Genomic DNA, 27,276 nt, shown 5'->3' with positions numbered 1-27,276 from the left:
TCTGAAAGATCTCATTGCTACTAAATACAGAATACTGCATTATCCATAATATTGAACTTAAATTTGCCTTTGTGATTTTAAAATCTACTTTTAAAATTCTTATACTATATTTAATTGTTGACATTTCCAGGTCTCTATTTTGTGGAGTTAAGACAGCATTAAATACAAAATGAAGAAAATGAAGGACAGATCTCTAGTGCATATACCAGCTTACAGTTTTGTAAATGCAATGCCACGAAATGTGCCCCTGATGTCACAAGAGCTTGTAAGCCAGCTGGGGACCCAGACACATCAGAGGTGACATCTCAAGGCAGGGGGAGGGTACCAGAGGCAGCCATGGCAGAGCACGGGAAGAATCCCTTGGGGAGCCATGTCCAGTCTTGCAGATGCTAATTAATCTTGTCATAATGTTGTGCCAGTCCTCCTCCTTGGTAGCTCTGTCAGAGCATTCTGAACGATCACGGTAAGAGAAATGCAATGACAGCCATGCTTCATCTCCAGCTGTTTCCTAAGTAGATGACAGGTATTCACAAAGTGTTCCTCACAGTCCTGATGAGACTGAGGAGCAGAGTCCACTCCTCAAAACATCCTGGAGTGTTGACATGTTCTGACGGTGTCAGTAATCTGTCAGGATTTGGGTATTTTATCCAGTGATGGATTAGAGGGCATGAAGCTGTGGGTTTTGGAGCTGGACTCACCATTTTTAGGGCTCAAGGGTGTTATACTCTAAGACTAAAACTCACTGAGGGTAAGCACCTCCCTCCATGTTTTACATTTCTTCCTATCGCTGCGTAAGGCCAGTCTCAGTGGCCTGCATATAGTAGGTGCTCATTATATTTACTGTTGATTATATTTACCAAAATATCTTATGGATTCCTCATTATTTAATTTCATGGAGTCTTTACATTATCCATGGAACCGTGTACCTCTTGAATCTCATCTTATCCATCAGGACCTCTCTGACTGTCCCAGTTCATAGTAAGCTTCTTTTCCTCTGAATGTACCATCCTTCTGACACTAAAGAGAACATGCCCACAACACCGGGCACGGTGGCTCACACCTGTAATCCCAGCACTTTGGGAGGCCGAGGTGGGCGGATCACGAGATCAGGAGATCGAGACCATCCTGGCTAACACGGTGAAACCCCATCTTTACTAAAAATACAAAAATTAGCCGGGCATAGTGGCGGACGACTGTAGTCCCAGCTACTCGGGAGGCTGAGGCAGGAGAATGGCGTGAACCCGGGAGGCGGAGCTTGCAGTGAGCTGAGATTGCGCCACTGCACTCCAGCCTGGGTCACAGAGCGAGACTCCGTCTCAAAAAAAAAAAAAAAAGAGAATATGCCCACAACTTGCAAAGTACCTCTCTTACAACAGAGTGAGTGTGCCACGTGATTACATGGGGTTGTATTGGTTTATTTCCTTCATTCTGTGTTTTCAAATTATGCTCTTTAGGGACCTGAGAGAAGGAAAACAGGCTCAGTGCCAACTCACACGACTCTTAAAGGCAGATCTCTTTACACAGAGATCTTGACAAAGTTTCAAGTTTATGGCATAAAAGGACCCAAGGTGCTTTGTCCTCCTCAATTTCTGCCTGAGGAATGGTAGTCGGTAGGGGTGTTCATTTTTATGTTTCCCTGGTCAACTGGGAAACAGTTACCCAATTATAAGGCAGCTGTCCCCTGTCATTTGAGATACTGATTACAGTGATGTCACACAGTCAAGGACACAACAAGTAGCTAGGATGGACCTAAGGGTCTCTGGTATGCCTACAATGCCAGGCATTTGTGAGGTTTGTTTTGAGGTCAACATCTAGTTCAAGATTCATATGTATATTTTAATGAAGACTTTTCTTCCTTTTTTTCGCACCTTTCTCCCTTCACTAAGTTGGGCACTGGATGTTAGTAATACTAAGAGACATGAGACATTATCTCTCCCTTCAGATCATGACTCAGTGGAAGATTTAGATATATAAACAGAAAGTGACACATTGGAGTATGCACTATGAACTATGAGAGCACAAATGAGAAACATGTTTTGAAAGAAATGCATAGAGGAAAAACTACATGGATATGAGATATTTAAGCTGGACCCTCAAAGATGACAAGCACATCACCAAGTCTTGATGATCTTAGCTCCTTAATCCATCTTTAATCTCTCTGCCTTTTCCCATCTCTGCTGCTAGACCCTCATCAGAGCTGACAACATGCCTAGCCTGCACTACTGCAAGAACTTCTTGGTCTATGGTAGTGTGGTCAACTGAAGAAGCCAGCTTAGTTTCTCCAGTCAGGTGCTCACACTAAGAAAGGTTGGATGGAGGTTATAAAGTGGCTGTGAATGAGAATTCGGTCTGGGCTCTACCAAGCAGAGAAGCCATGCAGAGATGAGAAGCTTGACAGGCATGAAACCATGTTAAGCAGAAAAATAGAAATTCATAACAGAATGGGTGTGGCATTATATGGTGTTCTGTGGAGTACCATGATCCTTCTTCATGAAACAACTTCAAGGCAGACATCTGGCAATTTTTCCATTGCCCCCAGGGCAGAGAGTAACAGAAAGGATGGAGATGTGCAAAGAAGAAGTAAAAAGAATCAGAAGTAGAAGAGAAGAGAACAAAAAGAGGAAACAGGGAATGGAAGAGGTCTTCCCACCCCACCACCACCAGCCTTGCGAAAAGTAACCTCACAGGCATTTCTCTCAACTGGGACTCCCTTAGAAATGGTAGAACATTTAGTTCTCTATATTATATCAAAATAATCTTCTGTATTGACCTTTCATATTGCCTAAAAACACTTTTTTTGCTTATTGAAAAAAGTCCTTTTATAATATTATTAAATAATATGAATTTATTTGCATTTTAATGCAAATACCCCTAGGAGAGGTAAATCATAGAAGCTAATATTTTGACATTTTGTGGACATTTGTAGATAGCTAATAATGGTCCACACCTCAAAATGAAAAAAGGACAGGTGTGTGTGTGTGTGTGTGTGTGTGTGTGTGTGTGTGTGTTGGTGGGGGTGACAAAAACTCTTGAGAACAAACACCAAAGAAGAAGGCACAAAGTGGGAGAATATCAAAAGTGAGGCGCAACATCTCAATTGGGGGACCTGGAATGTAGAGAGACAGCTGACTCCCATCATCCAGGCCACCAGCATTTTCATTTCAACCTTGTCAGTCACTTTCTATCTGCTATTATTATATCCACACCTGCTGCTCTAAATCATTCTCCACACAGCAAACCAGAGCTTCAAAATACATAAAGCAAAAACTGTTAAAACTGAAAGGAAAAATAGATATATCTGCAATTATAGTTGGAGACATCAATAACCTCTTTAAACAATTGATAGAACAACTAGCCAGAAAATCAGCAAGGATATAGAAGAAACTAGCAACACCATCAAATAACAGGAATGAATTGACATTTATAGAACACTCCAACCAACAACAGAAGAATACACAGGCCAGGTGCAGTGGCTCACTCCTGTAATCCCAGCTCTTTGGGAGGACGAGGCAGGTGGATCACCTGAGATAATGAGTTCAAGACCAGCCTGGCCAACATGGCAAAACCCTATCTCTTCTAAAAATACAAAAATTAGCCAGGTGTGGTGGTGCATGCCTGTAATCCCAGCTACTTGGGAGGTCAAGGCAGGAGAATTGCTTGGACCTGAGAGTCAGAGGTTGTAGTGAGGCGAGATTGTGTCACTGCACTGCAGCCTTGGTGACAGAGTAAGATTCTCTCAAAAAAAAAAAAGAAAGAAAAAGATGAAGAAGAATACACAGAGGAGATAAATATGTATACATATTTATATATATTATATGTATACATATATTATATGTATACATGCATACACATTCATATAAGGAAGCCATATACTGAATGATAAAATAAACCTCAACAACTTTAAAAGGATTAAAATGATACAGAGTATGTTTTTTTGACCACATGGATTTCAAGCTAGAAATCAGTAACAAAAGGATAACATGAAAATCTCCAAACACATGGAAACCAAATATAAATAGCTCATGCTAGTCTCAAGAAAATTTGAGAAATATAGTGAACTAAACAAAAATGAACTAAACAAAAATGAAGATACAACATATTAAAATTTGTGGTATGCAGCTAAAGCAGTGCTGAGGAAAAATCTTACAGCTCCATACCCAGAGGTGAAAGTCTTGAATTAATAATCTAAGCTCTCACTTCAAGAAAATAGAAAAAGAACAGCAAAAATCAGGCATACCTCATATTATTGTGCTTTGCTTTCTTGTGAGTCACAGACACTGTGCTCTTTACAAATTGAAGGTCGATAGCAGCTGTAAGTCGAGCGAGTCTACTGGTACCATTTTTCCAATAGCAGGTGGAAAAATTATGTCTGTGTCACATTTTAGTAGTTCTCACAATATTTTAAACTTTTAAATTATTTTTATATCTGTTATGATGATTAGCGATCTTTGATATTACTATTGTAATTGCTTTTGGGATACTGTAAACAGCACCCATATAAGACAGCAAACTTAATTGATAAATGTTGCATGTGTCCTCACAGCTCCACTGACCAGCTATTTGCTGTCTCTCTCTCTCTCTCTCTCCCCTCAGGCCTCCTTATTTTTTGAGACACAATTATATTGAAATTAGGTCAACTAATAACCCCACATTGGCCTCTAAGTGTTCAAGTGACAGGAAGAGCTGCATGTCTCTCACATTAAATCAAAAGCTAGGAAAAATTAAGCTTAGAGAAGAAGGCAGGTAGAAAGCCAAGATAGGCTAAAAGCTAGACTCTTGTACCAATTAGTTGGCCAAGTTGAGAATGTAAAGGAAAAGTTTTTGAAGGCAATTAAAAGTTCTATGGCAGTGAACACACAAATAATAAGAAAGTGTAAAAAGCCTCATTGCTAATATGGAGAAAGTTTTAGTGGGCTAGACAGAAAATCAAACCAGCCGCAACATTTCCCTAAGCCATAGCCTAATTTAGAGCAAGGATGTACAAGGAGGTGAATGCTGTTTTCATGCCTGCTAACACAGCATTCATTCTGCAACCCATAGACCAAGGAGTAATTTCAACTTTTTAGTCTTATTACTTGAGAGGTAAATTTTGTAAGACTATAGTTGCCATAGATAGTGCTGGGCAAAATACATTGAAAACCTTCTGGAAAGCATTCATCATTCTAAATGCCATTAAGGACGCTCATGACTCATGGGAGGAGGTCAAAATAGCAACCTTAACAGGAGGATTATTTTGAGATGTTATAAGATGTTATAAGATGAAATAATCCTTAAGGATTATTTTGAGATGTTAAAGACTTCAGTGTAAGGAATAATTGCTAATGTTGTGGAAATAGCAAGAGAACTAGAATTAGAAGCCTGAATATGTGACTGAATTGTTGCAATCTCATCAAAAAACTTGAATGGATGAGGAGTTGCTTCTTATGGATGGGCAAAAAAAGTGGTTTCTTGATATGGAATCTACTCCTGGTGAAGATGCTATAAACGTTGTTGAAACGACAATAAAGGATTTAGAATATCACATAAACTTAGTTGATAAAGCAGTGGCAGGGTTTGAGAAGATTGACTCTAATTTCAAAAGAAGTTCTACTGTGATTAAAATGCTATCAAACAGCATCACATGCTACAGAGAAATCTTTTGTGAAGAGTCAATTGATGAGGCAAACCTCATTGTCTTTATTTTAAGAAATTTCAGAGAGGCTTAAAAATGGCTGACTAGAGGCATCTGGTACTTGCCTCCTCCACAAAACAGCACTGAAATAGCAAGTAGACAATCACACTTGTAATAGATCTTCTAAGACAGAACACTGGAATTCAACAGAGAAGTGGCAGGAAACACCTAAAGCAAGGAGGGAGAGGAAAGTGAGGCGGCCTGCTCAGCCAGGATCAGTTGGGAGTCCAGAGACCCTTCCCAACAGGGGAAAGAGTAAGTGGGAGATCCCCAGTGGTGCACATTTCCACCACAGAGCCCTGAAATCCTAGCCATGGAAGAGTCTCTTGACCTTCATCTACCCTGAGAATAAAATAGAAAGTTGCAGAGACCATGTGATGGCATTACTTGGAGAGGGACTTCACCCTGGGTTCCACACTCGCTATGTGGTAGAAATAGCAAGATATATAGAATTAGAAGTGGAACCTAAATATGTGACTGATTTGCTGCAGTCTCACCGAAAATCTTGAACAGATGAGGGACTGTTTCTCATGAATGAGCAAAGAAAGTGGTTTCTTGACATGGAATGTACTGAAGTGCACATTCAGTACATGCAGTGAAGATACTGTGAATATTGTTGAAATGACAACAAAGGATTTGGAATGCTACATAAAGCAGTGCCTCTCAACTCCCTTGGGCACCGAGAATAAAATAGGGAGTTGCAGAGACAATACAATGGCACTGCTCCAGACTGGCGGCTCACACTGGTCCTAAGCAACTATAGCACAATGTCATTTTGAACACCCAATCCCCAACACACTACATCCTGCCCTGGGACTCAACAGGCCCTGCATCTCCACATCCCTGGAGCCCCATTGACATTCCCTGTCCACAGTCATCACCACTGCTGGCTGCTGCCACTGGAGCTGAAGTACAAACCACTGGCAGCAACTCTGCTGCCCCCGTAGCAGGGCAGCCCCACATTTAAAAGATATTCCACCTGCAACTGCCACCTGAAGCCCAAGTGTGTGCACCCTAGCTGCCTGCCTGTGGCTATTGCAACAGAAAGCAACATTGCCCTCCCCAAGCATAGATGCTGTCACTCTCACCTGAGCATTCCACCAGGGGCTGGGGATGACCCTGCCTCTGTCTACCACAGCCAGCATCTGCATGCATCAATGGGGGCTGAGGGCAGGCACACCCAGTCTGGCTCCACCCCTGCTAGTGTCCAAGCATGCTGTTCAGGGGTCTGGGGATCACCCAGCCCCAACCACCACTACTGGTATCTGAGCACTCCTTCTAGGATCCTGATGTCACGCCCAACCAACCTGTCATTACCACCATAGCCGGCACCCAACTGCATGCACTACTTGCGGAATGGGGGAATGGCCTACCTAGCCAGTTGTAGTTACCACCAACACCAGCACAGATCATTTGAGTGCCAAAGGGTCATCCCACTACCGCTAGTGATATCGCCCATGCCCACTGCCTAGGGACCTGAAAACCAACCCACATGCTTCGCCCACCACTGCCATCCCTGGCACTCAAGCAACCTAGATGCCCAAGAATAAGGTTGCTTGGCCCCACTAACATTGATGTCAGCATACACCACCCTGAGGTCCAAGGACAGGCATGATTGGTCCACCACTGCCACTACTGGGGCCCAAGAACTGGCCTACCTGGAATGCCTGTCTCCAATAAAACTTTACCATAGCCTCCATTAACAACTACACCCTAAGCCACTGATGGAACCACAGACTCCACAGCTGCTGTTTATAGCTGAAGAAATTATACAGGGACTATACTACTTCACACACCCAAAATCAAAGCCAAGGTGCCCTCCCCAACCAACACCATGGTTATATCTTCAGGAAAAATCCTCCCCTAGGAAAACAAATCCATAATAGGAAGAATAGGTTGTTACACCAGATGCTCAGATACCAATGTAAGGAAACAAGAAACATGAAAAAGCAAGAAAATATGACACCTGCAAAGGAACACAATAATTCTCCAGCAACAGATTCCAATGAAATTTATGAAATTTCATAAAATCCTTGAAAAAAATTCAAAATATTGACATGAAAGAATTCAGTGGGATATAAGAGAATACAGATAAACAATACAAAGAAATCAGAAAAAAAATTCAGGAAGCGAATGAGAAATTTACCAAAGGGACGTCATAGAAAAGAACCAAACAGAAATACTAGAACTGAAGAATTCAATAAATGAAATAAAAAATACATTTAAAGTCTACAACAATGGACTACATCAACCAGAAGAAAGAATTTGAGAAGTTGAAGATAAGGCCTTTGAAATAACCCAGTCAGACAAAAATAAAAAAAAAAAAATGAAAAAGAATGAACAAAGCCTATGTGCCATATGGGACACCATAAAGCAAGCACATATTTGAATTTTTAGTGTCCCAGAAGGCAAGATAAAATGAAAGGGATAGAACATCTATTTAATAAAATAATAGCTGAAAACTTCTAAAGTCTAGCAAGAGATATCGATATCCAGATACAGGAAGTTCATATGTTCCCAACTAGTTACATTCAATAAAGTCTTCTCCACAGCACATTATTGTCAAACTGTCAAAAGTCAAAGGCTAAAAAAAATTCTAAAAACAGTAAGAGAGAAGCATCTAGTCAATTATAAGGCAGCTCTGATCAGAATGACAGAAGATTTATTTTAAAAAATTTTTATGATTATTATTATTTTGAAATGCAGTTTCACTCTTGTCCTCCAGGCTGGAGTGCAATGGCACAATCTCAGCTCACTGCAACCTCCACCTCCCAGCTTCAAGCGATTCTCCTGCCTCAGTCTCCCGAGTAGCTGGGACTACAGGTGCATGCCACCTTGCCCGGCTAATTTTTGTATTTTTAGTGGAGATGGGGATTCACCATGTTGGCCGGCCTGATCTCAAACTCCTGACCTCAGGTGCTCTGCACACCTTGGCCTCCCAAAGTGCTGGGATTACGGGCGTGAGCCACTGTGCCCAGCCTAACAGCAGATTTCTTAGCAAGAAGCCTTACAGTCCAAGAGAGAGTGGGATATTATATTCAAAGTGCTGAAACAAAAAAAAAATCAGTCAAAGATACTATACCCAGAAAAGTTATTCTTCATGGATGAAGGAAAAATAAAGTCTTTCCTAGACAATCGAAAGCTGGAAAAATTCATCACCACTAGACCAGCTCTACAAGAAATGCTTAAGGGAGTCCTATACCTGGAAGTGAAAGGATGATATCCACCATCATGAAAACACACAAAAGTATTAAACCCATCAGTAGAGCAAACACACAAATAAGGAAGACAAAGGACTCAAATAGTATACTATAGAAAATCACAAAGCCATAATACACAATGGGAGAAAGAAAAAAACAAAGAATATGCAAAAACCCCAGAAATCAATAAATAAGGTGACAGGAATAAGTGCACACATATCAATAATAACCTTGAGTATAATGTTCCCATTTAAAAGATAGAGGTGGGCTAAATGGATTAAGAAAAAAATGAAAACCAAAAAAGTGGAGGAGTAGCAATACTTACATAAAACAAACTTTAAGTCAAAGAACAGTAGAAAGAGACATAGAAGATCATTATATAATGATAAAAGGGTCAATTCAGCAAAAGTAATTAACAATTTTAAACATATATATGAACCCAACCACAGAGCAACTAGATACACAAAGCAAATATTGTTAGATCTAAAGGAAGATATAGACTCCAATACAATAATGGTTAAGGACTTCAACATCCTACTCTCAGCATTAAACCAATCATCTCTACAGAAAATTAGCTAAGATATATTGGATTTAATCCAAACTTTAGATCAAATGGACATAATAGACATTTACAGATAATTTCATCTAACAGTTACAGAATACACATTCTTCTCATCAGCATAAAGAACATTCTCCAGGATAAGCAATATATTAGGACAAAAGTAAATCTCATTAAATTTGTAAAAATCAAAATCGTATCAAGCATCTTCTTAGACTACAATGGAATAAAAGTAGAAATCAATAACAAGAGGAACTTTGGAAACTGTATAAATACATTAAACAGAATACTCTTGAATGACCACTGGGTCAAGGAAGAAATTAAGGAGGAAATGGAAACATCTCTTGAAAAAAAATAATTGAAACACAACATACCAAAACCTATGTGATACAACAAAAGCAGTGCTAAGAGGGAAGTTTGTAGCAATAAACATCCACATTGCCAGGCGCGGTGGCTCACGCCTGTAATCCCAGCACTTTGGGAGGCCGAGGCGGGCGGATCACAAGGTCAGGAGATCGAGACCACGGTGAAACCCCGTCTCTACTAAAAATACAAAAAATTAGCCGGGCGCGGTGGCGGGCGCCTGTAGTCCCAGCTACTCAGGAGGCTGAGGCAGGAGAATGGCGTAAACCCGGGAGGCGGAGCTTGCAGTGAGCCGAGATCGCGCCACTGCACTCCAGCCTGGGCGACAGAGAGAGACTCCGTCTCAAAATAAAAATAAAAATAAAAATAAACATCCACATTAAAAAAGTAGAAAGACTTCAAATACACAATCTAATAACACAGCTCAAGGAATTAAAAAGCAAGAACAAGCCAAGCCGATTAGTAGAAGAAAATAAATAATAAAGAGTAGGGCAGAACTAAACTGAATTGAGAGTAAAAAACAAATTACAAAAAATCAACTAAATCAAAAGTTGGTTTTTTGAAAAGATAAATAAAACTGATAAAACACTACCTAGACTGATCAAGTAAAGAGAGAAAATGCAAATAAGCAAAATTAGAAATTAAAAAGGAGACATTATAACTGATAATGCAGAAATACAAAAGATCATCAGATACTATTATGAACAACTATATAGTGAGAAACTGGAAAACCTTGAGAAAATAGATAAGTTCCTAAATACATATAACCTACTTAGATTGAATCAGAAAGAAATGGAAAATGTAAACAGACCAATAATGAATAATTAAATTGAATCAGAATAAAGTCTCTCAACAAGAAAAAAAGTCCAGAACCTGCCAGATTTTACCAAAGTTCCAAAGGAACTAACACTAATTCCCAAACTATCAAAAACTGAGGATGAGAGAATTCTCCCTAACCCATTTTATGAGGTCAGCCTTACCCTAATACCAAAACCAAGCAAGGACACAACAAAAAAAGAAAATTACAGGCCAGTATCTCCAATAAACCTAGAGAAAAAATCCTCAACAAAATACTACCCCACCAAATCCAACAACATATCAAAAAATAATACATCATGATCAACTGTGATTTGTCCCAGGTGTGCACGGATGGCTCAATATATGCAAATTAATAAATGTGATATATCACATTGACAGAATGAAGGACAAAAACCATGTGATTATCTCAATAGATGCAAAGTAGCATTTGATAAAATTCAACATTTCTTAATGATAAAAACTCTCAACTAACTAGGAGCAGAAGGAACATGCCTCAACATAATAAAGGTTATATGTGACAAACCAAAAACTAACATCACACTAAATGGGAAAAACCTGAAAGCCTTTCATCTAAGAACTGAAACAAGACAAGCATGTCCACTTTCACCACTCCGATTCAATATAGTACTGGAAGTCCTAGCCAGAGTAACCAGTCAAAAGAAAGGAATAAAAAGCATGCAAATTGGGAAAAAGGAAGTCAAATTGCCCCATTTTGCAGATGATTTGATCTTATATCTAGAAAAACCTAAAGACTCCACCAAAAAACCCTGACATCTGATAAATAAATTGAATATTCAGTAAAGCTTCAGGATACAAAACCAACAACAACAAAAAATCAGTAGCATTTCTATACACCAATAGTGAACTAGCTGAGAAAGAAATTAAGAAGGAATCCCGCTTACAATAGCTACAAAAAGAAAAGAAAGAAAGAAAGAAAGAAAGAAAGAAAGAAAGAAAGAAAGAAAGAAAGAAAGAAAGAAAGAAAGAAAGAAAGAGAAAGAAAGAAAGAAAGAAAGAAAGAAAGAAAGAAAGAAAGAAAGAAAGAAAGAAAGAAAGAAAGAAAGAAAGAAAGAAAGAAAGAAAGAAAGAAAGAAAATCCAAAATACCTAGGAATAAGATGAAAAACTTCTGGAAGAAAAACTATAAAGCACTGGTGAAAGAAATTGAAGAGGACAACAAATGATATAAACATCCCATGCTCATGGATCAGAATTAATATTGTTAAAATGACCTTATTTAAAGCAATCTACACATTTAGTGCAATACACATCAAAATATCTATGTCATTTTTTACAGAAATAGAAAAAAATTCACCTAAAATTTGTATGGTGTTTTTTGTTTGTTTGTTTTAAAAAAAGCCCAACAACCAAAACAATCCTGAGCAAAAAGAATAAAGCTGGAAGCATCACATTACCTGACTTCAAAATATGTTACAAGGCTATAGTAACCAAAATGGCAAGGTATTGATATAAAAATAGATGCACAGATGAATGGAACAGAATGAAGAACCCAGACATAAATCCACATATTTATAGTCAATTGATTTTTTACAAAGGCACCAAGAATATACACTGGGGAAAGACCATCTTCTTCAATAAATGGTGCTGGGAAAATCAAATAGCCATATGCAGAATAAAAAAACTGGACCCCGTCTCTCACCATATGCATAAATCAACTCAAAATAAATTAAAGATATAAATTTAAGACCCGAAACTATAAAACTACTAGAAGAAAACATAGGGGAAATGCTTCAGGACATTGGCGTAGGCAAAGATTTTTAGCTAAGACCTCGAAAGCACAGGCAACTAAAATGAAAACAGATAAATGGGACTACATCAAACTAAAAACCTCTGCACAGCAAAGGAAACAACAGAGAGAAGAGGCAGCCTGTTGAATAGGAGATAATATTTATAAACTCTTCATTCAATAAAGGACCAATATCAAGACCAGACTGGCCAACATGGTGAAACCCCATCTCTATTAAAAATACAAAAATTAGTCGGGCATGGTGTTGGGCTCCTGTAATCCCAGCTACTTGGGGGGCTGAGGCAGGAGAATTGCTTGAACTTGGGAGGCAGAGGTTGCAGTGAGCTAAGATCATGCCATTGCACTCCAGCCTGGGCAACAGGAGTGAAACTCCATTTTAAAAAAATATAATTAAAAAAAGGACTAATATCCAGAATATGCAAGGAACCCAAACAACTCAATAAGAAAAAATAATAATAATCCCATTAAAAAGTAGACAAAGAACATGAATAGATATTTTTCAAAAGGAGACATAGAAATGGTCAACAGATATATGAAAATATGCCCAATATCTCTAATCATCAGAAATGCAAATCAAAGCCACAATGAGATATCCTCTTACCCCAATTAGAATGGTTATTACAAAAAAGATGAAAACCCCAGATGCTGGTGAAGATGTGGAGAAATGAGAACTATTATATACTTTTTGTGGGAATGTTAGTACAACCACTGTAACAAACAATATGGAGATTTCTCAAAAAACTAAAAACAGAACTACCATATGACTCAACAATGCTACTACTGGGTATTTATTCACAGGAAAGAAAATCAGAATATCACAGGGACACCTGTACTCCATGTTTATTGCAGCACTATTTATAATAGCAAATATATGGAATAAACCTAGTGTCCATCAATGGACAAATGGATAAAGAAAATGTGATATATATACACAGTGCAGTACTATTTGGCCATAAAATGGAATAAAATCATGTCATCTATGGCAACACAGATGTAACTACAGTTCACTATGTTAAGTGAAATAAACCAGGCCCAGAAAGACAGAGTACATATTCTCGTTCATATGTAGGAGCTAAAAGTGCTGATCTCATTGAGGTAGAGAGTGGAATGACAAATATCAGAGTCTGGGAAAGGTGTATGGCTGAAGAGGGGGATGAAGAGAGGTTGGTTAATGGGTACAAACATTAGTTAGATAGATGTAATAAGTTCTAATGCTCATTAGAAAAGCAGCTTGACTATAGTTAACACAATGTATATTGTATGTTTAAAAATAGCTAGAAGAGAGGATTTGAAATGTTCCCAACACATAGAAATAATAAGTAATTGAGGTAACACCTTAAGTACCCTGACTTGATCATTACACATTCTATGCATGTAAAAAAATCACATATACCCCACAAATATGTATAATATCATGCTTCATTAAAGATAAATAAATTATTATTACATATTAGGACAGAAAAAAAAATTGCCACAGACACCCCAACCTTCAGCAACCACCACCCGGATCAGTTAGCAGACATAAACATTGAAGCAAGACGCTCCACAAGCAAAAAGATACAACTTACTTAAGGCTCAGATGATTGTTAGTATTTTTTAGCAATAAAATATTTTAAATAGAGGTGGGTACATTTTTCAGACATAATACTATTGCACACTTAATAGACTACATTATGTGTAAACATAACTAGTATATGCATTAGAAAACCAAACAATTTTTGTGATTTGCTTCATTGTGGTATTCACTTTTACTGTGGTGGTCTGGGACCAAACCCACAATATCTCAGAGGCATGCTTGTAAATCTGAAGCAAACAAAAGGAAGGAGGTAACAAAGATAAAAGCAGAAACCAATGAAACTGCAAACAGAACAATAAAGAAAGTTAGTGAAACATAAAGTGGTTCTTTGAAAAGACCGATAAAATTAACGAACCTCTAGCAAGACTGGCCAAAAAAAAAAAGGAAGACAAAGATGATAAATATTGGAAATAAAAGAGAGTATCACCTTAAACCCTGCAGACATCAAAAAGATAATAAGAGAATTCTGTAAACAAATCTATGTACGTAAATCTGACAACGAGAAGATATGAATCAATTATTCAAAAAACATAAATTACCATTACTCATGCAATAGGAAATAGATCATTAGAATAATCTATTGCCATTAAATAAATTAAATTAGGATTTGAAAACCTTTTCAAAAGCTTCAAGCCCATATGGTTTCATTGAATAATTCTACCAAATATTTAAAGAAGAACTAGCACCAATTCCACACATTCTCTTGCAGAAGATTAAATTGGGAGCACCTCCAAATTCACTTTATAAAGCTGATGTTAGTTTAATATAAAAATCAGAGAAAGAAAGAAAGAAAAGGAAAGAAAGAAAGAAGAAAGAAAGAAAGAGAGAGAGAGAGAAAGAAAGAAAGAGAAAGAAAGAAAGAAAGAAAGAGAAAGAAAGGAGGGAGGGAGGGAGGAGGGAAGAAGGAAAAGAGAAAGGAAGAGAGAGAAGAAAGAAATAGAGAGAAAGAAAAGAAAGAGAAAGAGAAGGAAGGAAGGAAGGAATGAAGGAAGGAAGGAAGCCCCTTTCATGAGTATAGATGTGAAAATTCTTAATAAAATATTAGCAAGCAGAATTCAGGGATATATAAAAGGAATTATATGCCATGTCCAAGTGGAGTTTATTCCATGGATGCAGAGTGGTTAAATATTAAAAAAATCAACCAATGCAACCCACCATATCAACAAGCTAAAGAAGAAAAATTATATGATCTTATTAATAGATACAGGAAAAACATTTGAACAAAATCAGCAGTCATTCATGATAAAAACTTTCTAAAAACTAGAAATAGGGGGAGAAATTTCCTAAACTTAATTTTTAAAAATCAACAAAAAATCCTATAGCTAACATTACTTGATGCCAAAAGAATGAATGATTTCCTCTTAAGATCAGAAAAAGGGCAAGAATTTCCATCACTAATATTCAAAATAATAATTCACTCATCACTGGTATTCAACATACTGTTGGAAATTCTGGCCAATGCAGTAAGGCAAGAAAAGGAAATAAAATGCACACAGATTGGAAAGACAGAAATAACTCTTCCTATTTGCAGATGGCATGAGTGTCTACATAGAAAATCCCCCCAAATTAAAATACTCCTAGAACTAATAAGTAAGTTTAGCAAGGTCACAGGATACAAGATCAACATACAAAAACCAATTACATTTCTACATACTAGTAAGGACACCTGGACATTAAAATTAAAAATATAAAACCAGGCCTTGTGCCACCGGTGGCTCACGCCTGTAATCCCAACACTTTGGGAGGCTGAGGCAGGTGGATCACCAGGGCAGGAGATTGAGACAATCCTGGCTAACACAGTGAAACTCCGTCTCTATTAAAAAATGAAAAAAAAAAAAATTAGCCTGGCGTGGTGGCAGGTGCCTGTAGTCCCAGCTACTCGGGAGGCTGAAGCAGGAGAATGGCATAAACCCAGAAGGCAGAGCTTTCAGTGAGCCAAGATTCCGCCACTGCACTCCAGCCTGGGCGTCAGAGAGAGACTCCATCTCAAATAAATAAATAAACAAATAAATAAAATATATATATATTATATATATATATATATAAAACCATTATAATTGCTGTTAAAAAATGAAATACTTAGGTGTAAATCTACCAATACACACACAGGACGTGCATACTGGAAACTACACAACACTCATGAAAAAAATCAAAGAAGATCAAAATAAATAGAAGGATATTCTGAATGTTTGAATTGGAAAACTCAACATACCTAAAGGTGTGCCTTCTTCCAAGCTGACATACAGTTGAACATTATTCCTATCAAAATCTTAGATTTGTTGCAAATATAGACAAGATTATTCTAAAATTCACATAGAAAAGCAAAGGAACTAGAATAGTTTAAATATTTCTGATAAGCTGGGCATGATGGCTCATGCCTGTAATCCCAGAACTTTGGGAAGCCAAGGCAGGAAGACTGCTTGAACCCAGGAGCTTAAGACCAGCCTGGGCAATATGGCAAAACCCCATCTCTACAAAAAAATACAAAAAAGTTAGCCAGGTGTGGTGGTGTGTGCCTGTAATCCCAGCTACTCAGGTGACTGAGGCAGGAGGATCACTTGAGCCTGGGAGATAGAGGCTGCAGCAAGCCATAATCACACCACCACACTCCAGCCTGGGCAACAGAGTGAGGCCATGTCTCTAATACTACTACTACTAATAATAATTCTTATGAATAAAAATTGTGGGAGAAATCAGCCTACCTGATTTCAAAGCTTGACATATAGCTACAGTAATCAAGACTGTGTGTTGCTGGCAGAGGGACAGACATATGCTGATGGAAGAGAATAGAGAACCAAGAAATTCTTGCATGTAAGTATGGTTGATTTTTGACAAAGGTGTAAAAGCAACTCAATGGAGGAAGGATAACATTTTCAACAAATGTGCTAGAGCAACTTGATATCCATAGGAAAAATGAAAACAAAATAAGTTGACCTAAACCTCACATAATATAAAAAATTAACTCAAAATGCATCCCAGGTTTAAATGTAAAAGTTAAAATTTTAATAATTTTATAACACAGGAGAAAATCTTTAGGACTTAGGATTCAGTGTAGGGTTCTTCAGCATGATACCATAAAAGAAAATATCAATAAATTGAACTTCATCAAAATTTCAAAAATCTTTAACTCTACCAAAGACCCTGATGAAAAGAGAAGTTATAGAATGGGAGAACGTATTTGTAAACCAAATACCTGACAAAGAATTTATATCTATAATAAAAAAGTTTTCAAAAGTCAACATTAAAATAACCAAACAATCCAATTAGAAAATGGGTGAAAATCATGAAGAGACAGTTTAATAAACAGGATACATAGCCTGAACCCAGGAGTTCAAGACCAGCCTAGGTAACATGGAGACAAAGAATTTTGTAGAGACAATGTCTGTACAAAAAATTTAAAAATTAGCCGGGCATTGTGGTGCATGCCTGTGGTCCCAGCTACTTGGAAAGCTGAGACAGAGGATCACTTGAGCCCAGGAGGTCGAGGCTGCAGTTAGCCATGATCATGCCATTGCACTCAAGTCTAGAATACAGAGTGAGACCCTGTCCCAAAAAAAAGAATATGTAGATGGCAAATAAGCACACAAAAACATGTTCAACATCATTAGTCACAAGAGAAATACAAATTAAGACCATAATAAGATATCGCTACACCACTACTAGAAAAGCTAATATAAAAGATAGTGACAATACCAAATGCTGGTGAGGATGTAGAGAAACTGTATTTCTTACACATTTCTATTGGGATTGTAAAATGGTACTGCCACTCTTGAAAATAGTTTGTCAGCTTCTTAAAACAAACAAAAAACATGCAACCAGCATATGATCCAGCAATTGTACTCTTGGTTATTTATCCCAAAGAAATAAAACACATGTCCTTACAAATGCTTGTACATGTTTGGTCATAACAGCTTTATTTGTAATAGTGAAAAACTGGAAACAAACAAAATGTCCTTCACTAGGAAAATGAATAAACAAACCATGGTACCCCTATACCATGAAATACCTTTACTCCACCATTCCCAGTGAGGTCTTTTTTCTCACTGTCTCAGATAGCTACTAAAGCTCCAGGCATTACATCCATGTTCCAAGCAGCCAGATGGGAAAAGGTAGAAAGAAAATTGTGTCCCTTTCCCTCCATTTTAAGATAACTCCTGAAAATCTCAAATACTGTGTTGGCTTACATGCCATTGGCTAGAATTGATCATATGGCCACCCCTCTGCAAGGAACGCTAGGAAATATTGTTTTTTTGGTTGGGTGGCAATATGCCTGGCTAAAAATTGAGGTTGTTATTTGAGAAGAGTGACAGAACTAGGTTTTGTGTGTCCTGAAGCTTATACAATCTGGGGGTAATGTAAAACAATAAAGTCTTTTTGCTAACAAATTTCACAAAAACATCTGACCTGGAAACACATTGTGGAGGCCCCTCCCAGGGCTTTGAAAAGGCCTGTTTGAATGGAGGCCATGAGACTTAGGCTTGTTTACCTTGTTGTAAATCTACTTCTGTTTTGGAGGCAAACAGTAATGTCTGGCACAGTGTTACTCTGAAGGTAATGACCTTTAAAAAATCTTTCCTTCCACCTTTTCATTTCTTCTTCTTTATTAAATCAGAAAATCCAACTTCAAATAATCTACCAACAGCAAGTAACTTAGTTCTCTGAGGTTCATTTTTCTACCAGAAAAATAAAGATTATTAACACCAATCTGGCTAGATTCATGGGATACCCAGATGAAATTATGGACCTGAAATTGCCTTATTACCATAAAGTATGATATAAATGTAAGGAACTATTATTAGCAACAATCAAAAGCTCATCCCATGAAAATGCTGAGGAAAGAGGTGGAGAAGTGGGGAAGAACCTCACTTTGGAAAGACTTTGGAAACAACCAGAATATTTGCCACCCAAAGCTATGAGGAAGAAGGAAAGATTCTTTGAACACCTACTATGAGCCAGTTTTAGTTATAGATGTTTTTTACCCTTGACTGGCACTCAAATACGTTTAATGAATCATACTTAGTCATAAAAGTAGGTCTTTGAAACTTGAAATAGTGAAAAATTGCCCAACTTTGTAGAGATGTCAACAGAAATGGATCATTCTGAGCATCCCAAGTGATGGCATATATATCACATCCATTCTTTCAGAGTTTCTTGGGCTGGCATAACTTTTGCTGACATCACATCTAGCTTGAAGCAAAGATCAACAGCCACCCTTCACCAGATTTATACAGCCCTCTTTCACCCTCAGTAAAACATTGTTGCAAAAGGGCCAGACTGTTGTCTGGTCTCTTGCCATGTCACTTTAATCAATAAATCAATCCATCAAATATTTATTGGTTACCCACTTTTTACAGGGTGTATACCACCTGCTGGAAGATGAGGAGGTAGCCACCAAGAAGTAGAATGAGGAAAGGAGGGCAAAGAAATATAGAGCATAATCCCTGTTCCCCAAAACTTTACAATGTATTTGAAGAGATATGTGTGTGTGTGTGTGTGTGTGTGTGTGTGTGTGTGTGTGCATGCGTGTATCTCAAATGTTAAGTGATTATCCCCAAAAATAAATGATAGCTCAATGAATGCTTAATTGATGAGAAATCAGACCAAAGGTGCTATCAGGGTATACAGAATGAAGAAAATGCAGTGATCTGCAAAAATTTTTATGAAACAAGATATATTTGAGCTAAGCATAAAAAGTAGTCTAAGAATTATATGGGGGGAGAAAAGAAAAACAGATAAGATAGGTGAGGTGGCAAGGATAATAAGTGTGATCAGAAATGCAAGATACAAACAAAAGACATAGAATACACTGATGTGACTGAAGAGGATGAAAGAGACAAATAAACTGAAGTTAAGATTTACAAAGAGGTTAGTGCCAACACCAGCTCAGTCGTGAATACCCTAACCCAGCGGCGCTAGAGGAATTAAAGGCACACACCCAGAAACATAGAGGTGTGAAGTGGGTAATCAGGGTCTCACAGCCTTCAGAGCTGAGAGCCCTGAACAGAGATTTACCCACATATTTATTAACAGCAAGCCAGTCATTAGCATTGTTTCTATAGATATTAAATTAACTGAAAATATCCCTTATGGGAAACAAAGGGATGGGCCAAATTAAAGGAATAGATTGGGCTAGTTAACTGCAACAGGAGCATGTCCTTAAGGAACAGATCGCTCATGCTATTGTTTGTGGCTTAAGAATGCCTTTAAGTGGTTTTCCGCCCTGGGAGGGCCAGGCGTTCCTTGCCTTCATTCCGGTAAACCCACAACCTTCCAGCGTGGGCGTTATGGCCATCATGAACATGTCACAGTGCTGCAGAGATTTTGTTTATGGCCAGTTTTGGGGCCAGTTTATGACCAGATTTTGGGGCACCTGTTCCCAACAGGTTAGCATCTACTTGTGAAGGAATTTGAATGCCAGGATAAGATAGATTTTTTTTTTTTTATCTGTGTGAAATCAAACAATGGTTTTGGTCCGTTTTCTTTCTTGGTTTTATGAAAATGTATTACCACTATATTTTTATTATTAAAACTTAAGGTCTTGATCTTTCCTACCTCCCTTTGTACAAGGCTAGGAGAGAAATATGGAATGTCACTAACAGTGAAGTTTTCATGACAAAATCCAGCAATCAAAATGATATCAATTCCTCAGTTAACAGCTGTTAGTGGTTCAAAGCTTTAGTTTTCTTCATTACCTGGACTTTGACATACATCCTTACAGCAGAATTTGCTTTTTGGCTTCAATACTTACTTTTTCCAGCACAATTCTCTTTGCATGAAAAAATTTTTCAAAGAGAACTAATTGCAAAGAAATTGAACTTTATGGCTGTGCTTAACTGGGCTTTCCTATGTTGTTTATCATTGTACCCCTTCGTGGCTACCAAGCGATCCTGCAGTGTAAAGAGCTTCACATCTTCCTGGACTAATTCTTTAAACTGGAAGTTATAATACCACCTCTTAGCCAGTGGCCTATCACCACTAACCCACAGATACCTCCTGGGTATTGCTCTTCTGCCTTTTCTTAAGAGAATAAGGGGTCATGTCAATTTTTAAGGGGCAACCCAATTTGATCTTGAATTCTTCCATAATTTACCTTGGGCTATCTCACAAGGGCAGCCCATTTAGCTGTGGGCCTCAGATTCTAGTACTTGGGAAAGGCCCAGACTACAGTAGCTCAAGTGATACAGACTGCCTACCATGAAGGCCCCTTTCTCACTAGTTGGCCAATGTTTTTCTACTTTTATGAATTACCATTTCATATCTGTGGCATCCAGCCTCCACAATGGCTTCCAGTGGTCCCTGCCTTCTGGTACTCAGGCCCTTGTATAGTCCCTTTCCACCTCACATCTCTGTGACCAATAGAATACTATAGAAGTAACAATACCTTCTGCCTTGCTCTTGCTTTCTTGGATTCCTCACTGTCAGTGAAGGCAGCTGTCATTCTGTGAGACCTCTCAAGCAACACCAATTCAAGAGGCCCATGTTGCTGAGAACCAAGGCATCTTGCTAGTGAGCAGCCGAAGCCTCCTATCAAAGCCATGTGAATGAGCCACCTTAGAAGTGGATTGTCCAACCCCAGTCAAGCCTCAGCTGACAGCGGTCCTAACTGACATCTTAACTTCAACTTCAGAAGAGACTCTGAGCCAAAACCACCCAGTTAAACCACTTCCTAATTTCTGACCCACAGAAACTGTGATATAACAAAGGTTTGTTGTTTTAAGCCACTAATTTTGAGGGTAATTTGTTATGTATCAATGGATAACTGACACAATATCACTTTGCCCATTTATAAATTATTTTTAAGAGATTTAAAATAGCCTTTTATATATTAAAGATATTAATTAATAATCCTTTGTCTGTTATAAAAGTCTAACCTATTTCTGTTTATTGCCTTTATTATATTAATACAAAAAAGTTTTATATATATATTCAAATATATTATTCATTTCCATTTTAGTTTTGCCTTATGTGTCATATTTAGACTTTGTGTATGTGTGTGTGTGTGTGTTTGTGTGTGTGTTTTTATAATACTTTAAGTTCTAGGGTACACCTGCACAACGTGCAGGTTTGTTACATACGTATGCATGTGCCATGTTGGTGTGCTGCACCCATTAACTCCTCATTTACATTAGGTATATTTCCTAATGCTATCCCTCCTCCCTCCCCCCTCCCCACAATAGGACCCGGTGTGTGATGCTCCCCTTCCTGTGTCCAAGAGATCTCATTGTTCAATTCCCACCTATGAGTGAGAACATGCAGTATTTGGTTTTCTGTTCTTGCGAGAGTTTGCTGAGAATGATGGTTTCCAGCTGCATCCATGTCCCTACAAAGGACACAAACTTACCTTTTTTTTATGGCTGCATAGTATTCCATGGTGTATATGTGCCACATTTTCTTAATCCAGTCTGTCACTGATGACATTTGGGTTGATTCCAAGTCTTTGTATTGTGAATAGTGCTGCAATAAACATACGTGTGCACGTGTCTTTATAGCAGCATGGCTTACAATCCTTTGGGTATATACCCAGTAATGGGATGGCTGGGTCAAATGGTATTTCTAGTTCTAGATCCTTGAGGAATCACCATACTGTTTTCCACAATGGTTGAACTAGTTTACAGTTCCAACAGTGTAAAAGTGTTCCTACTTCTACACATCCTCTCCAGCACCTGTTGTTTCCTGACTTTTTAATGATCGCCATTCTAACTGGTGTGAGATGGTATCTCATTGTGGTTTTGATTTGCATTTCTCTGATGGCGACTTATGATGAGCCTTTTTTCGTGTGTCCGTTGGCTGTATGAATGTCTTCTTTTGAGAAGTGTCTGTTCATATCCTTTGCCCACTTTTTGATGGGGTTGTTTGTTTCTTTCTTGTAAATTTGATTGAGTTCTTTATAGGTTCTGGATGTTAGCCCTTTGTCAGATGAGTAGATTGCAAAATTTTTCTCCCATTCTGTAGGTGGCCTATTCACTCTGATGGTCATTTCTTTTGCTGTGCAGAAGCTCTTTAGTTTAATTAGATCCCATTTGTCAATTTTGGCTTTTGTTGCCATTGCTTTTGGTGTTTTAGACATGAAGTCCTTGCCCATGCCTACGTACCAAATGGTATTGCCTAGGTTTTCTTCTAGGGTTTTTATGGTTTTAGGTCTAACATTTAAGTCTCTAATCCATCTTGAATGAATTTTCTTATAAAGAGTAAGAAAAGGATCCAGTTCCAGCTTTCTACTTATGGCTAGCCAATTTTCCCAGCACCATTTATTAAATAGGGAATCCTTTCCCCATTTCTTGTTTTTCTCAGGTTTGTCAAAGATCAGATGGCTGTAGATGTGTGGTATTATTTCTGAGGGCTCTCTTCTGTCCCATTGGTCTATCTCTCTGTTTTGGTACCAGTACCATGCTCTTTTTGTTACTGTAGCCTTGTAGTATAGTTTGAAGTCAGGTGGCGTGATGCCTCCAGCTTTGTTCTTTTGGCTTAGGATTGTCTTGGCTATATAGGCTCTTTTTTGGTTCCACACGAAATTTAAAGCAGTTTTTTCCAATTTTGTGAAGAAATTCATTGGTAGCTTAATGGGGATGGCATTGAATCTATAAATTACCTTGGGCAGTATGGCCATTTTCACAATATTGATTCTTCCTATCCATGAGCATGGTATGTTCTTCCATTTGTTTATGTCCTCTTTTATTTCACTGAGCAGTGGTTTGTAGTTCTTCTTGAAGAGGTCCTTTACATCCCTTGTAAGTTGGATTCCTAGGTATTTCATTCTCTTTGAAGCTATGTGAATGGAAGTTCATTCATGATTTGGCTCTCTGTTTGTGTGTTACTGGTGTATAAGAATGCTTGTGATTTTTGCACATTGATTTTGTATCCTGAGACTTTGCTGAAGTTGCTTATCAGCTTAAGGAGATTTTGGGCTGAGACAATGATGTTTTCTAAATATACAATCATGTCATCTGCAAACAGGACAATTTGACTTCTTCTTTTCCTAACTGTATACCCTTGATTTCTTTCTCTTGCCTGATTGCCCTAGCCAGAACTTCCAACACTATGTTGAATAGGAGTGGTGAGAGAGGGCATCCCTGTCTTGTGCCAGTTTTCAAAGGGAATGCTTCCAGTTTTTGCCCATTCAGTATGATGTTGGCTGTGGGTTTGTCTTATTATTTTGAGATATGTTCCATCAATACCGAATTTATTGAGCGTTTTTAGCATGAAGCGCTGTTGAATTTTGTCAAAGGCCTTTTCGGCATCTATTGAGATAATCATGTGGTTTTTGTCTTTGGTTCTGTTTATATGCTGGATTACATTTATTGATTTCCGTATGTTGAAACAGCCTTGCATCCCAGGGATGAAGCCCACTTGATTATGGTGGATAAGCTTTTTGATGTGCTGCTGGATGCCATTTGCCAGTATTTTACTGAGGATTTTTGCATCGATGTTCATCCGGGATATTGGTCTAAACTTCTCTTTTTTCATTGTGTCTCTGTCAGGCTTTGGTATCAGGATGATGTTGGCCTCATAAAATGAGTTAGGGAGAATTCCCTCTTTTTCTATTGATTGGAATAGTTTCAGAAGGAATGGTACCAACTCCTCCTTGTAGCTCTGGTACAATTCAGCTGTGAATCCGTCTGGTCCTGGAGTTTTTTTGGTTGGTAGGGTATTAATTATTGCCTCAATTTCAGAGCCTACTATTGGTCTATTCAGGGATTCAACTTCCTCCTGGTTTAGTCTTGGGAGAGTGTAAGTGTCCAGGAAATTATCCATTTCTTCTAGGTTTTCTAGTTTATTTGCATAGAGGTGTTTATAGTATTCTCTGATGGTAGTTTGTATTTCTGTGGGGTCAGTGGTGATATCCCCTTTATCCTTTTTTATTGCATCTATTTGATTCTTCTCTCTTTTCTTCTTTATTAGGCTTGCTAGTGGTCTATCAATTTTGTTGATCTTTTAAAAAAACCAGCTCCTGGATTCATCAATTTTTTGGAGGGATTTTTGTGTCTCTATCTCCTTCAGTTCTGCTCTGATCTTAGTTATTTCTTGCCTTCTGCTAGCTATTGAGTGTGCTTGCTCTTGCTTCTCTAGTTATTTTAATTGTGATGTTAGGGTGCCAATTTTAGATCTTTCCAGCTTTCTCTTGTGGGCATTTAGTGCTATAAATTTCCCTCTCCACACTGCTTTAAATGTGTCCCAGAGTTGTATCTTTGTTCTCATTGGTTTCAAAGAACATCTTTATTTTTGCCTTCATTTCATTATGTACCCAGTAGTCATTCCAGAGCAGGTTGTTCAGTTTCCATGTAGTTGAGCGGTTTTGATTGAGTTTCTTAGTCCTGAGTTCTAGTTTGATTGCACTGTGGTCTGAGAGACAGTTTGTTATAATTTCTGTTCTTTCACATTTGCTAAGGAGTGCTTTACTTCCAACTATGTGGTCAATTTTGGAATAAGTGTGATGTGGTGCTGAGAAGAATGCATATTCTGTTGATTTGGGGTGGAGAGTTCTGTAGATGTCTATTAGGTCCGCTTGGTGCAAAGTCGAGTTCAATTCCTGGATATCCTTGTTAACTGTCTGTTTCGTTGATCTGTCTAATGTTGACAGCGGGGTGTTAAAGTCTCCCATTATTATTGTATTGGAGTCTTAAGTCTTTTTGTAAGTCTCTAAGCACTTGCTTTATGAATCTGGGTGCTCCTGTATTGGGTGCATATATATTTAGGATAGTTAGCTCTTCCTGATGAATTGATCCCTTTACCATTATGTAATGACCTTCTTTGTCTCTTTTGATCTTTGATGGTTTAAAGTCTGTTTTATCAGAGACTAGGCTTGCAACTCCTGCTTTTTTTTGGTTTTCCATTTGCTTGGTAGATCTTCCTCCATCCCTTTATTTTGAGTCTATGTATATCTCTGCATGTGAGATGGGTCTCCTGAATGCAGCACACTGATGGGTGTTGACTCTTAATCCAATTTGCCAGTCTGTGTCTTTTAATTGGACCATTTAGTCCATTTAGATTTAAGGTTAATATTGTTGTGTGTGAACTTGATCCTGTCATTATGATATTAGCTGGTTATTTTGCTCGCTAGTTGATGGAGTTTCTTCCTAGCATCGATGGATTTTACATTTTGACATGTTTTTGCAATGGCTGGTACCAGTTGTTCCTTTCCATGTTTAGTGCTTTCTTCAGGATCTCTTGTAGGGCAGGCCTGGTGGTGACAAAATCTCTAAGCATTTGCTTGTCTGCAAAGGATTTTATTTCTCCTTCACTTATGAAACCTAGTTTGGCTGGGTATGAAATTCTGGGTTGAAAATTCTTTTCTTTAAGAATGTTGAATATTGGCCCCCACTCTCTTCTGGCTTGGAGAGTTTCTGCCGAGAGATCTGCTATTAGTCTGATGGGCTTCCCTTTGTGGGTAACCCAACCTTTCTCTCTGGCTGCCCTTAAGATTTTTTCCTTCATTTCAACTTTGGTGAATCTGACAATTATGTGTCTTGGAGTTGCTCTTCTCGAGGAGTATCTTTTTGGCATTCTCTGTATTTCCTGAATTTGGATGTTGGCCTGCCTTACTAGGTTGGGGAAGTTCTCCCGGATGATATCTTGCAGAGTGTTTTCCAACTTGGTTCCATTTTCCCCGTCACTTTCTGGCACACCAATCGGACATAGATTTGGTCTTTTCACATAATCCCATACTTCTTGGAGGCTTTGTTCATTTCTTTTTACTCTTTTTCCTCTACACTTCTCTTCTCGCTTCATTTCATTCATTTGATCTTCAGTCGCTGATACTTTCTTCCAGTTGATCGAGTCGGTTACTGAAGCTTGTGCATTTGTCACGTATTTCTCGTGTTATGGTTTTCATCTCTATCAGTTCTTTTAATATCTTCTCTGCATTGATTATTCTAGTTACCCATTCATCCATTCTTTTTTTCAAGGTTTTTAGTTTCCTTGCGCTGGTTACGTAGCTCCTCTTTAGCTCTGAGAAGTTTGATCAACTGAAGACTTCTTCTCTCAACTCGTCAAAGTCATTCTCCGTCCAGCTTTGTTCTGTTGCTGGCGATAAGCTGCATTTCTTTGGAGGGGGAGATGCACTCTGATTTTTTGAATTTCCAGCTTTTCCACGCTGCTTTTTCCCCATCTTTGTGGGTTTATCTGCCTTTGGTCTTTGATGATGGTGATGTACTGATGGGGTTTTCGTGTGGGTGTCTTTTCTGTTTGTTAGTTTTCCTTCTAACAGTCAGGACCCTCAGCTGTAGGTCTGTTGGAGTTTGCTTGATGTCCACTCCAGAGCCTGTTTGCCTGGGTATCAGCAGCAGAGGCTGCAGAAGGTAGAATATTGCTGAACAGCAAGTGT

General features: G+C 38.3%; 1 long non-coding RNA gene across 1 annotated transcript in view; it reads left to right on the top strand.

The window, feature by feature from the left end:
- The window catches only part of LOC105470074 (uncharacterized), a 63,800-nt gene extending 42,071 nt beyond the window's left edge, over positions 1 to 21,729 (top strand). Inside the window, exon 3 of the long non-coding RNA XR_980252.3 lies at positions 21,378 to 21,729. This is a non-coding gene — a long non-coding RNA (uncharacterized lncRNA). The remainder of the gene's footprint in view (positions 1 to 21,377) is intronic.
- Positions 21,730 to 27,276: the final 5,547 nt, after the last annotated feature.

The sequence above is a fragment of the Macaca nemestrina genome, chromosome 10 (genome assembly GCF_043159975.1).
Source record: "Macaca nemestrina isolate mMacNem1 chromosome 10, mMacNem.hap1, whole genome shotgun sequence".
NCBI lineage: Eukaryota > Metazoa > Chordata > Mammalia > Primates > Cercopithecidae > Macaca > Macaca nemestrina.
Note: the sequence above shows the minus strand (reverse complement) of the source record. Positions and strands in the feature narration are given on the sequence as shown.